The sequence below is a fragment of the Mesoplodon mirus genome (genome assembly GCF_964341445.2).
Source record: "Mesoplodon mirus genome assembly, chromosome: 5".
Lineage (NCBI taxonomy): Eukaryota > Metazoa > Chordata > Mammalia > Artiodactyla > Ziphiidae > Mesoplodon > Mesoplodon mirus.
In genome coordinates this window covers 42,601,094-42,611,360 of record NC_138980.1, presented here as the reverse complement: position 1 = coordinate 42,611,360, position 10,267 = coordinate 42,601,094, and positions in this window count along the sequence as shown.

Sequence of the window (10,267 nt, the reverse complement as noted above, 5' to 3'; positions counted from 1 at the left end):
TGATCATAAAGATGCTCAAAGAACTTGGGAGAAGAATGGGTGAACAGAGTGAGAAATTAGTCATTTTTAACAAAAATTTTAAAAATACAAAGAACCAAACAGTTGAATACAATAAGTGATGTTTTTAAATACACTAGAAAGAATCAGTAGTAGATTACATGATACAGAGGAATGAATCAGCAAACTGGAAGACAGAGGAGTGGAAATCACTCAATCTGAACAGAAAATAAGGAAAAAGAAGTTTTTTAAATGACAGTTTAAGAGACTTCTGACACAACAAGCATACTAACATTCTCATTATAGGAGTCCCAGAAAGAAAGGAGAGAAAATGGGCAGAAAACATACTTGAAGACATAATAGCCAAGAACTTCCGTAACCTGCTAAGGAAACAGACATCCAGGTTCAGAAATTACAGTCCCAAAAGGACCAATCTAATCCATATATATATGTATATATTATATATATTTATAATATTATAATATATAAGGGAATATTACTCAACCATAAAAAATGAAATTTTGCCATTTGCAACATTGTGGATGGGCCTAGAAGGTATTATCCTAAGTGAAATAAGTCTGACAGAGAAAGACAAATACTGTATAATTTCATTTACTTTTGGAATCTAAAAAAAATAATGAACAAACATAGCAAAACAGAAACAGAGTTACTGTGTCAAACAGGTAGTTGGCAGAGGGAGAAGAGGTAAGGGAGGAAAGAAATAGGTGAGGGAGACTAAGAGGTGCAAACTTAGAGTTGCAAAATGAGTCACAGGTATGAAGTGTAAGGTGTGGGAAATATAGTCAATAATTATATCTTTGTATGCTGAGAGATTGTAACTAAACTTATATTAGTGATCATATTGAAATGTATAGGAATATCAAAACGCCATGTTGTGTAACAGGAACTAACATAGTGTTGTAGGTCATTTATATTTCAAAAACAAACTCATAAAGAGATCAGATTTGTGATTATGAGAGGCAAGGTGTGGGGGGAAGGGGGAATTGAAGGAAGGCAGTCAAAAGGTACAAACTTTCTGTTATAAAATAATTAGTACTAGGGATGTAATGTACAACGTGAGAAAGTTGTTAAAGAGTAAATCCTAAGAGTTCTCATCAAAAGGAAAATAATTTTTTCTATTTCTTTAAAATTTTGTATCTATATGAAATGAAGGATGTTCACTAACCTTATTGTGATAATCCTTTCATGATGTATATAAGTTAAATCATACTGTACACTTTAAATTTATACACTGCTGTATGTCAATTATTTCTCAATAAAACTGGAAAAAGTATCCTCAGAACCACCACAGACTGTTTGACTTCCATTTGATCAGAGCTGTAGGCTTCCACAGTGTTTTCCAAAGCTCAACATGGAAGATTCAGCACAGTTTGGATTTTCCTGCAAGCCCGCTGTGTCCATCTGGCAAGAAATTTAGACTGTCGTGGTTGAGAATATCCTCTGAACACTGTTCTCTAGACTGTATTCATAAAGCTCTAATTTGTAATAACACCTTGGTCTGTTAATACTGCTGTTGACTTTGTGCTCCTGATTCCCCTTTGTGTTGCAGTCCAAAAGAACTACCTGTGAGTTTGTTCCTGTTCTTGACTGTGCAGTGACTGCTCAGACCCAGTCCTTCCATGTAGAATCAGCACCTTCCTCCTATCAGGCAGATTCTCAGTGTTTCCTTTTACTCACATCTGAGTGTAATCCCTGAATATGTTTTCAGTTCTCTTTGGTTGTATATGATTCAAAGTATGTGCATTATTTTCTGTAATGAGTGCTTTTGTAGCTTTTTCTTAGAAATATTTCATTAGCTGTTTAACAAGCACTCATCTGCTAGGAAATTCTGTGTTTTTCATTTCCTGAGAGGGTATATTAAATATCCCATTGTAATTATGGAATTTCAGATCAACTTGTAATTTTCTCCACCTAATTGTTACACATTGAGCCAATATTATTGTGCATACAAGGGCAGGTATTTTTACCTCAGCCACTTTTTATTTTTTATTCTTTTATACTTATAATTTCTGTCATGAGACTAGTTTCTTATTCATTCATAACACCAAGCACTTAAATCATGGTGTTTTCTGTCCCATTTTGCCAAGACCACCATGATCACGTCTGTTCTCAAGGAGAAGGAGGGAGTGTAATGAGTTCTCATACTAGGAATGACCACAAAATGTGGGGTGTAACAGTAACGGTGCACTTGAGGACTTCCTATTGGATTTTGACTTGTGTTAGATGATTTGATTGCTATTCAAGGAAGCAAGACGTTATTCTACATTGGATGCTGTGAGGAAGTGAGCTAAATTCTGTCATGGGTAATCATAATAGTTATTATCTAACAAGGCAGAAAGAATGGCATGATGCTGAAGTTAATTTTTTTTTTTTTTTTTTTTGCGGTACGCGGGCCTCACTGTTGTGGCCTCTCCCACTGCGGAGCACAGGCTCTGGATGCGCAGGCTCAGCGGCCATGGCTCACGGGCCCAGCCGCTCCGCGGCATGTGGGATCTTCCCGGACCAGGGCACGAACCCGTGTCCCCTGCGTTGGCAGGCAGACTCTCAACCACTGCACCACCAGGGAAGCCCTGAAGTTAATTTTTAAGAAGTACCGATCATTAGTGAGAAGAGGGGAATTTTGGTGATTTAAAATCTTTAGGAAATTCCCTGGCAGTCCAGTGGTTATGACTCTGCACTTTCACTGCCGAGGGCCCCGGTTCAGTCCGTGGTTGGGGAACTAAGATCCTGCAAGCTGCAACTAAGATGCTGTTTTTCTGGTGTGGCCAGAGAAAACAACAAAACAAAAACTTTAGAATCTGTTCTCTTTTATTATTTATAGAGATACGGTTATAGAATGTCTTTGTTTTCGTTTTGATCCATCATGGTCACACAGTAGCTTTGTCTGATGATGGATGTGTGTCACATTTTTCTCTTCAACAGGATATATCTAGGCCTTTGGGGAGTGTGAGGCCAGCTCCCAGTCATCTGAAACAGGTTTTGCCTTTCTTGTCTAAATACTGAAGTATTTCCTGCAGTGCACTGGATGATTTTAAAAGAAGTACACACTTAAAATATATATTTGTAATGACAAACTCCTTAGCAAATTAGATTTTCTTTTGTTATTTCCTTTATGAGTCAAGTGAAGCTTACAAATTTTAAGAGAACACAAACCAAGCAAGGGAAAAAGTCAGGATACCTGGTCCAGTGAAACCTTCTTGCTCAGAGACTAATCTCTTGATGCTAATTTTTCAACATCCCTCATATGCCAGGCAGTGTAGACTGAAAACATATCCAGTTTAGCAAAACTTTTCCAGGCACTCTAGGCTCTGGATATGGAAGTATAAAAGAAGTTCTTGAACTTCTGGGTGCTTATGTTTTTGTGGGAAAAGAGAGATGGTTAAATAAGAAACCTTTGCTTTTATAAAAGAATATAAGTGTGTGAAAGGAAAGTAAAGGATGACAGGTGAGATGATAGGGAAGGCAGGGTATGTTGTGTATAGGGTAGAGGGTAGTGGCCTCAGTGAGTGAGGATGTCACCACTGATCAGTTTTCCACCATCTAACATCTTAAAATACCGAGGAACTGCTTCGATGTGGATGTAAACAATACTTCAGTCCTGCGTTCTTGGAATTAGCAGCAATGGTTGGTATAGACATGGTTCATCTTCATTTTAACCATGGTTAAAAGTTTTAGTGCATGTGCTGTTTGATCATGAGTTTGGACAGGGGTATCTGCGATGTGAGTTTCCCCTTTGCTTTTGGCTATCAGTTTTTGTAGTATTTATGTTTCTGATTAGCATTTGAAGGGAATTGAAATTGCCTTTTGATTTGGCATTATCATTTTGCTGCTTTTCAGACTGAAGGACACAGTTTGTACCCCATGAAACTTCCGAGTTCCTTTGGGTTTGAGTAAAGGTCATCTGCACAGCTTTAGCTCATCATGCGTTTTCCTATGAGTAGAGTGATATCTGTGCAAGTCCAATATGATTTCCTGGTTGAAACACCAAAAATAACTATGGCTGTTTAGAAGGCGATTATCCAGGGAGTAAATGAGGTAAGCTGCAATCAGAGGTATCATTTTGAGTAATATCTGAATAGAGTGGAAAAAGAGGTATATTTGACATCCTCAGACTAGGATGTTTTCTATGCCTGCTTATAAGAGGAGTAGCTGGGAGGTTTATGCACAAAGCCCTCAAAGCTTATTTCTTTTCTGTTTTCAGGGATCATATCCGTGTTTACCTTTTCACATGTTATGGAAGGTAGGGTAAAAGGTGACAGTTTGGTTTCATTAGACAGCGGTGGAAGTTCAAACTTGCTCCCTTTATTTTTCATTACTAATTTATGCTTTCTTAGCAGTGTTGACATGTGACTTTACAATTATTAGTATCCCGTTTGATCTGTCCCCACCATTCCTCCCACATACAAATGAAGAAAGTTAAGCATGGAGTCTTACCTTAACTCATATAGCTGATACCAGTGAAATCTCTCAGTTTTGAAAGCATAATGTGTGCCACTCTTCTGGGCAATGCCAAAAATCGCAAACTCAGAAGAACACAAAGTTCGTATCGATATGCAGTTTTACAGAGTCAAATTTTCCATTAGGACTCAAGGCAATATGCTGGTCCATTTGTATGACATTCTGGAAGAGGCAAAGGTATAGGAAGCTAAAACATCAGTGGTTAAGGGTGGGAAGGGTTCAGTACAAACAGGAGAGTTCTTCTGGGGTGACGGTGTCCTCTATCTTGATGGTGGTATAACCATACATTTGTGAAAAGTAACAACTACACTTAACATAGTATATATATTGTTAGGAGGCGGAAATTTCTCCCTCTACCTGTGTTGAGTTCTTGTGGCTAAACTAATAGTAAAATTGATAACAGACAGATTAACATGAGAAAAGAAAACATTTTAATTCATGCACATGGAAGTCCCATAGAAATGGGACCTAAGAAGCAGCCAAAGCAGGCAGGTTTTATACTTTTTAGACAAAGAAATAATAAACTTGTGTGGAATTGACAGGACAAAGAAACTTAGGTTTTGGGTGCCCAATTAGTGAAGAATCTAAACAGAGTTTGGGCTTGGGGTAGTGAATTAAAGAAGTAACAGGGTCCATTTCTATAGGCTTCTTCACCAGAATTCTCTATCTTGGGCCATAAGGGTATCCTGCTACCTCCATATGCAAGCAGTAGACCCTTCACGTAGGAGATTTCTTTCCTGCTTTCAGGAAGAGTCAGAGTATCCCTCTTGCGTTATCCATTTCTTTTTTCTTTTTTTTTAAATTAATTTATTATTTATTTTTGGCTGCATTGGGTCTTCGTTGCTGTGTGGGGGGGCCAGTTGTGCATGAGCGGGGGCTACTCTTCATCGTGGTGCGCAGGCTTCTCATTGTGGTGGCTTCTCTTGTTGCAGAGCACGGGCTCTAGGCCTGCAGGCTCAGTAGTTGTGGCACACAGGCTTAGTTGCTCCGCAGCCTGTGGGATCTTCCCAGACCAGGGCTCGAACCCATGTCCCCGGCATTGGCAGACAGTATCTTAACCACTGTGCCACCCGGGAAGCCCCTATCCATTTCTTAAGTAACTTTAATTCAAATTAGGACTTACCTGGTGGTCCAGTGGTTAAGACTCCCTGCTCCCAATGCAGGGGGCACATGTTCAGTCCCTGGCTGGGGAAGATCCTCATGCCACATGGTGTGGCAAAAAAAAAAAAAAAAAAAATCCAAATTAATCAATATAAAATTGAGGCACATTTTGGCCCCAACAGTATATACTACTTAATAACTAATAGAAAGCAACAAAAACGCTTTCACATGCTAGGAGAATGTTATAAACTCTCCGAAACTTTGATTTTTACATGTTCCACAATTTCTTCTACCCTCTGGGATCCTTCTTCAGAAGAATGAAAGGACTAGGAAAGGAATGGGCCACAACAGGACTTTTCTTGGTACCAAATTTGATTTAGGAAACACGCTCCAGGGCTACATCTGCTCTCGCTGTCACTCACATAACTGGTGAGAAAGTAATAGAGCTCTCGGAGTCCACCTCTGAGTTGACTCCAGGTTTCTCGGGTCATATCTTGGCAATGCTGTGGCCTGACGCAAAGGTGCGTGTAACAGACCTCCCCAAGTGGAATATGGCTGGGTGTGTCCTAATCTAATCCTTGGGCATCAACATCACGTGTTCCCAGAGCCAGTCTTGAGACCATTTCCAGCTTATATTTCCCATCTCTAGCATACTCTGTGCCTGCTTACCAGTAAACACGTTTAAATGCAACACTGTCTCACTCTGGCAGTTTTCTTTGTTGTAACTCCAGGTGACTGTGAGGTGAAGCAGTGACAAAACCAAGAACCCATGTCATGAGGCTCAACACCCTCAGACACAATATTCCCCATTGTCACATAAACAACAGCGTTACACCAACAAGCACAGTTCCACAATAGTCTCAAAACAATAATGTCAAAAAGGGACACCCTGCCTTGCCCTAACTCTAGTAATCACTCAGGCAGACCCCACTGTCAGCAAACCACCCTCCCTTTGTTCTCTGGCACATACTACCCCGTGCTTTCTGCAGTGTATGCACCGACCACGTGCGGCTTCCTCACCTCAGTATCTGCCTCCACAGAGAGTTGGCGCTCTGCTGCTGAGGCTGGTGTCTACCCTTTCCTGGTGCAGGAAAATCTCTGCAGAACTCCTGACCCGTGGCCTGTGGGAAATGGTGGTCTCAGCCAGACCCTCCGCCGCTGGGGCCCCTTTGCTTCCCAAAACTCTAGAATGCAACGCGACACTGTCTCCAAATAAGACGCAGGAAACGCCCGGGATCCCTGAAGTGCACAGGCGCAGGAGGTGGTGCCTCCTCCTTAATCGGAGGACAAGCTCCGGATTTCTCAAGAGGCAGAAATGGGCGGAGCCATGTCCCCACCTGCTCTTGCAACAGCTTTCAGTGCTTTCCAGGGTCCCAGAAAGTGCTCTCTCTGTGGCTGGGAAACCTGGGGTCCGAGGTCTGGAGGCCGCCTCTCTCCCATCAGTGGAAGTTCAAGTAGGGGACAGCGATCAAGGGCTCGGTGGGGACGGCCTGTGAGGCGGACCGGAGCGACCTCAGTGCGCAGGTGAGACCTGGGGGCTGATGGATACCGTACGGAGGAGACCTCCCAGAGGACATGGAGGCCGAGTGAGAACACACAAACCTTTGTCGCCCTCACTGAGCTTCCGATGGGAAAGCAAAGTGAGGAACGGTCACATTGTGACCGGTGCTTTTCTGGAAGTGATTATAGAAGCGTGAGTGCCCTACTAGTAGGTGCTGTGGTGAACAAAGCCAAAGAAATATCCCTGTGTGCTTAAAAGCTGACATTCTAGTAGAGAAGAAAGAAGATATCTAAGTAAAATGATAACATATCTGATTGTGATTGGTCCTAAACCGAGAAAGAAAACTGGGGAGGAGTGCAGAGGGCTTGGGATCCATGTGTCTGTGGGAGCATCTGTGTGTCTGAGCCATTGACTCTGAGGATTTTGTGCCTCTGTCTGCGTGTGTCCTCCTGTATGTGCCATGACATCTGTATGATTTTGTGTGTCTGCCTGAGGAGTTACGTGTATATATCCTATGAAATCTGGAATTCTTTAATTTCACATTCTTGCCTAATTTCCCTGGTAGCACTTTCCTTACAATGTTAAATAGAACTGGTTAGAGCAGGTATCTTTGTCTTGTTTCTGACCTTACAGAGAAGGTGTTCAGGCTCACTGTGAAGTATGTTGTTACCTCTGAGCTTTTTAATGATGCCTTATTTCAGGTTGAGGAAATTCTCTTCTAGTCATAGTTTATTGCATTTTCCTTGTCAAGGGGTACTGAACTTTGTCAATAGCTTTTTGCATCTAATGAGATGATCATTTAGATTTTGACGTTTATTCTATTAATAGTTTATTAATTTTAGTAAATTTTAGGATTATTTGTTCTAGTTCTGTGAAAAATGTCATGGGTATTTTGATAGGGATTGTGTTAAATTTGTAGATTGCTTGCCATAGTATGAACATGTTAACTATATTAATTCTTCCAATCCTTTAACATGTGGTATCTTTCCATTTATTTTCATTGTCTTCAATTTCCTTCATCAGTGTCTTATCATTTTCAAACTCTAGGTCTTTAACCTCCTTGGTTAATTTTATTCTCAAGTATTTTGTTCTTTTTGATGCAATTGTAAATGGTATTGTTTTCTTAAATTCTCTTTCTGATATTTCATTATTAGTGTATGGAAATGCAACAAATTTCTGTATATTAATCTTGAATCCTGCAACTTTACAAATCTATTTCTTAGTTTTAATAGTTTTTTAGTGGAGACTTTAGGATATTCTAGGTAAAGTATATCATCAGCAAATAGTAGCAGTTTTACTTCTTCCCTTTCAGTGTGGATGCCTTTTATTTCTTTTTCTTTTCTGTGGCAAGGACTTCCAGTACTTTGTTCAATAAAAGTAGTGAGAGTAAGCATCCTTGTCTTGTTCCTGATCTTAGAGGAAAAGGTTTCAGCTTTTCACCACTGTGTTTGATATTAGCTGTGGGTTTGTCATAAATGGCCTTCATTATGTTGAGATATTTCCTTCTATACCAACTCTGGTGAAAGTTTTTATCATGAATGGATGTTGAATTTTATTAAATGCTTTTTATGCTTCCATTGAGATGATCACGTGATTTTTATCCTTCCTTCTGTTAATGTGGTGTATCAGACTGATTGATTTGCAAATATTGAACCATCCTTGCATCCCTGGAATAAATTGCATTTAATCATGGTGTTTGATCCTTTTTATACATTGTTAAATTCAGTTGCTAATATTATGTTGAGGATTTTTGTGTCTATATTCATCAGTGATATTGACCTGTAAATTTTTTTGTAATGTCTTTTTCTGATTTTGGTATCAGGGTAATGGTGCCCTCACAGAATGAATTTGGGAGTGTTCCCACCTCTTCAGTTTTTTGGAATAGTTTGAGAAGGATAGTTATTAGCTTTTCTTCATATGTTTGGTAGAATTTCCCTTTAAAGCTGTGCAGTCCTGGACTTTTGTTTAGGGGAGTTTTTTAAATTACTAATTCAATTTCACAATTAGTGATCAGTCTGTTCAGATTGTCTATTTCTTCCTGATTCAGTCTTGGAAGATTGCAAGTTTCTAGAAATTTATCCATAACTTCTGTGTTGTCCAATTTTTTGGCATATAACTGTTTGTAGTGTTCTCTTATGATATTTTTGTGTCTCTGTGATACCAGTTGTAATTTCTCTTCTTTTATTACTTAATTTTTAAAATAAATTTTTTATTTATTTTTGGCTATGTTGTGTCTTTGCTGCTGCACATGACTTTCTCTAGTTGCAACGAGCAGGGGCTACTCTTCGTTGTGCTGTGCGGGCTTCTCATTGTGGTGGCTTCTCTTGTTGCAGTGCACAGGCTCTAGGCATGTGGGCTTCAGTAGTTGTGACACGTGGGCTCAGTAGTTGTGGCTCATGGGATCTAGAATGCAGGCTCAGTAGTTGTGGCACATGGGCTCAGTTGCTCTGCAGCATGTGGGATCTTCCCAGACCAGGGATTGAACCCGTGTCCCCTGCATTGGCAGGCAGATTCTCTACCACTGCGCCACCAGGGAAGCCCTATTACTTATTTTTTGGGGGTCCCCTTTCTTTTCTTCTTGATGAGCCTGGCTAAAGGCTTATCAATTTTATTTATATTTTCAAAAAATCATCTCTTGGCTTCATTGATTTTTTTCTATTGTTCTTTTTTGTGTGTGTGTGGTACGCGGGCCTCTCACTACTGTGGCCCCTCCCACTGCAGAGCACAGGCTCCAGACATGCAGGCTCAGCAGCCATGGCTCACAGGCCTAGCCGCTTCGTGGCATGTGGGATCCTCCCAGACCGGGGCACAAACCCACGTCCCCTGCATCGGCAGGCGGACTCTCAACCACTGCGCAACCAGGGAAGCCCTCTATTGTTTTTTCTCTCTGTTTTATGTATTTCCTCTTTGATCTTTATCATTTCTCTCCTCCTGCTGACTTTGGGTTTTTTTTTTTCTAAGTCCTTTAGATGGTAGGTTAGGTTTTTTATTTGAGATTTTTCTTGTTTCTTGAGGTAAACCTATATCACTATAAATTTCCCTCTTAAAACTGTTCTTGCTGCTCCCATAGATTTTGGAAAGTTGTCTTTTTGTATGTGTGTGTGTGCCACACCACATGGCTTGTGGGATCTTAGTTCCCCAACCAGGGATCGAACCCGTGCCCCCTGCAGTGAAAGCGCGGAGTCCTAA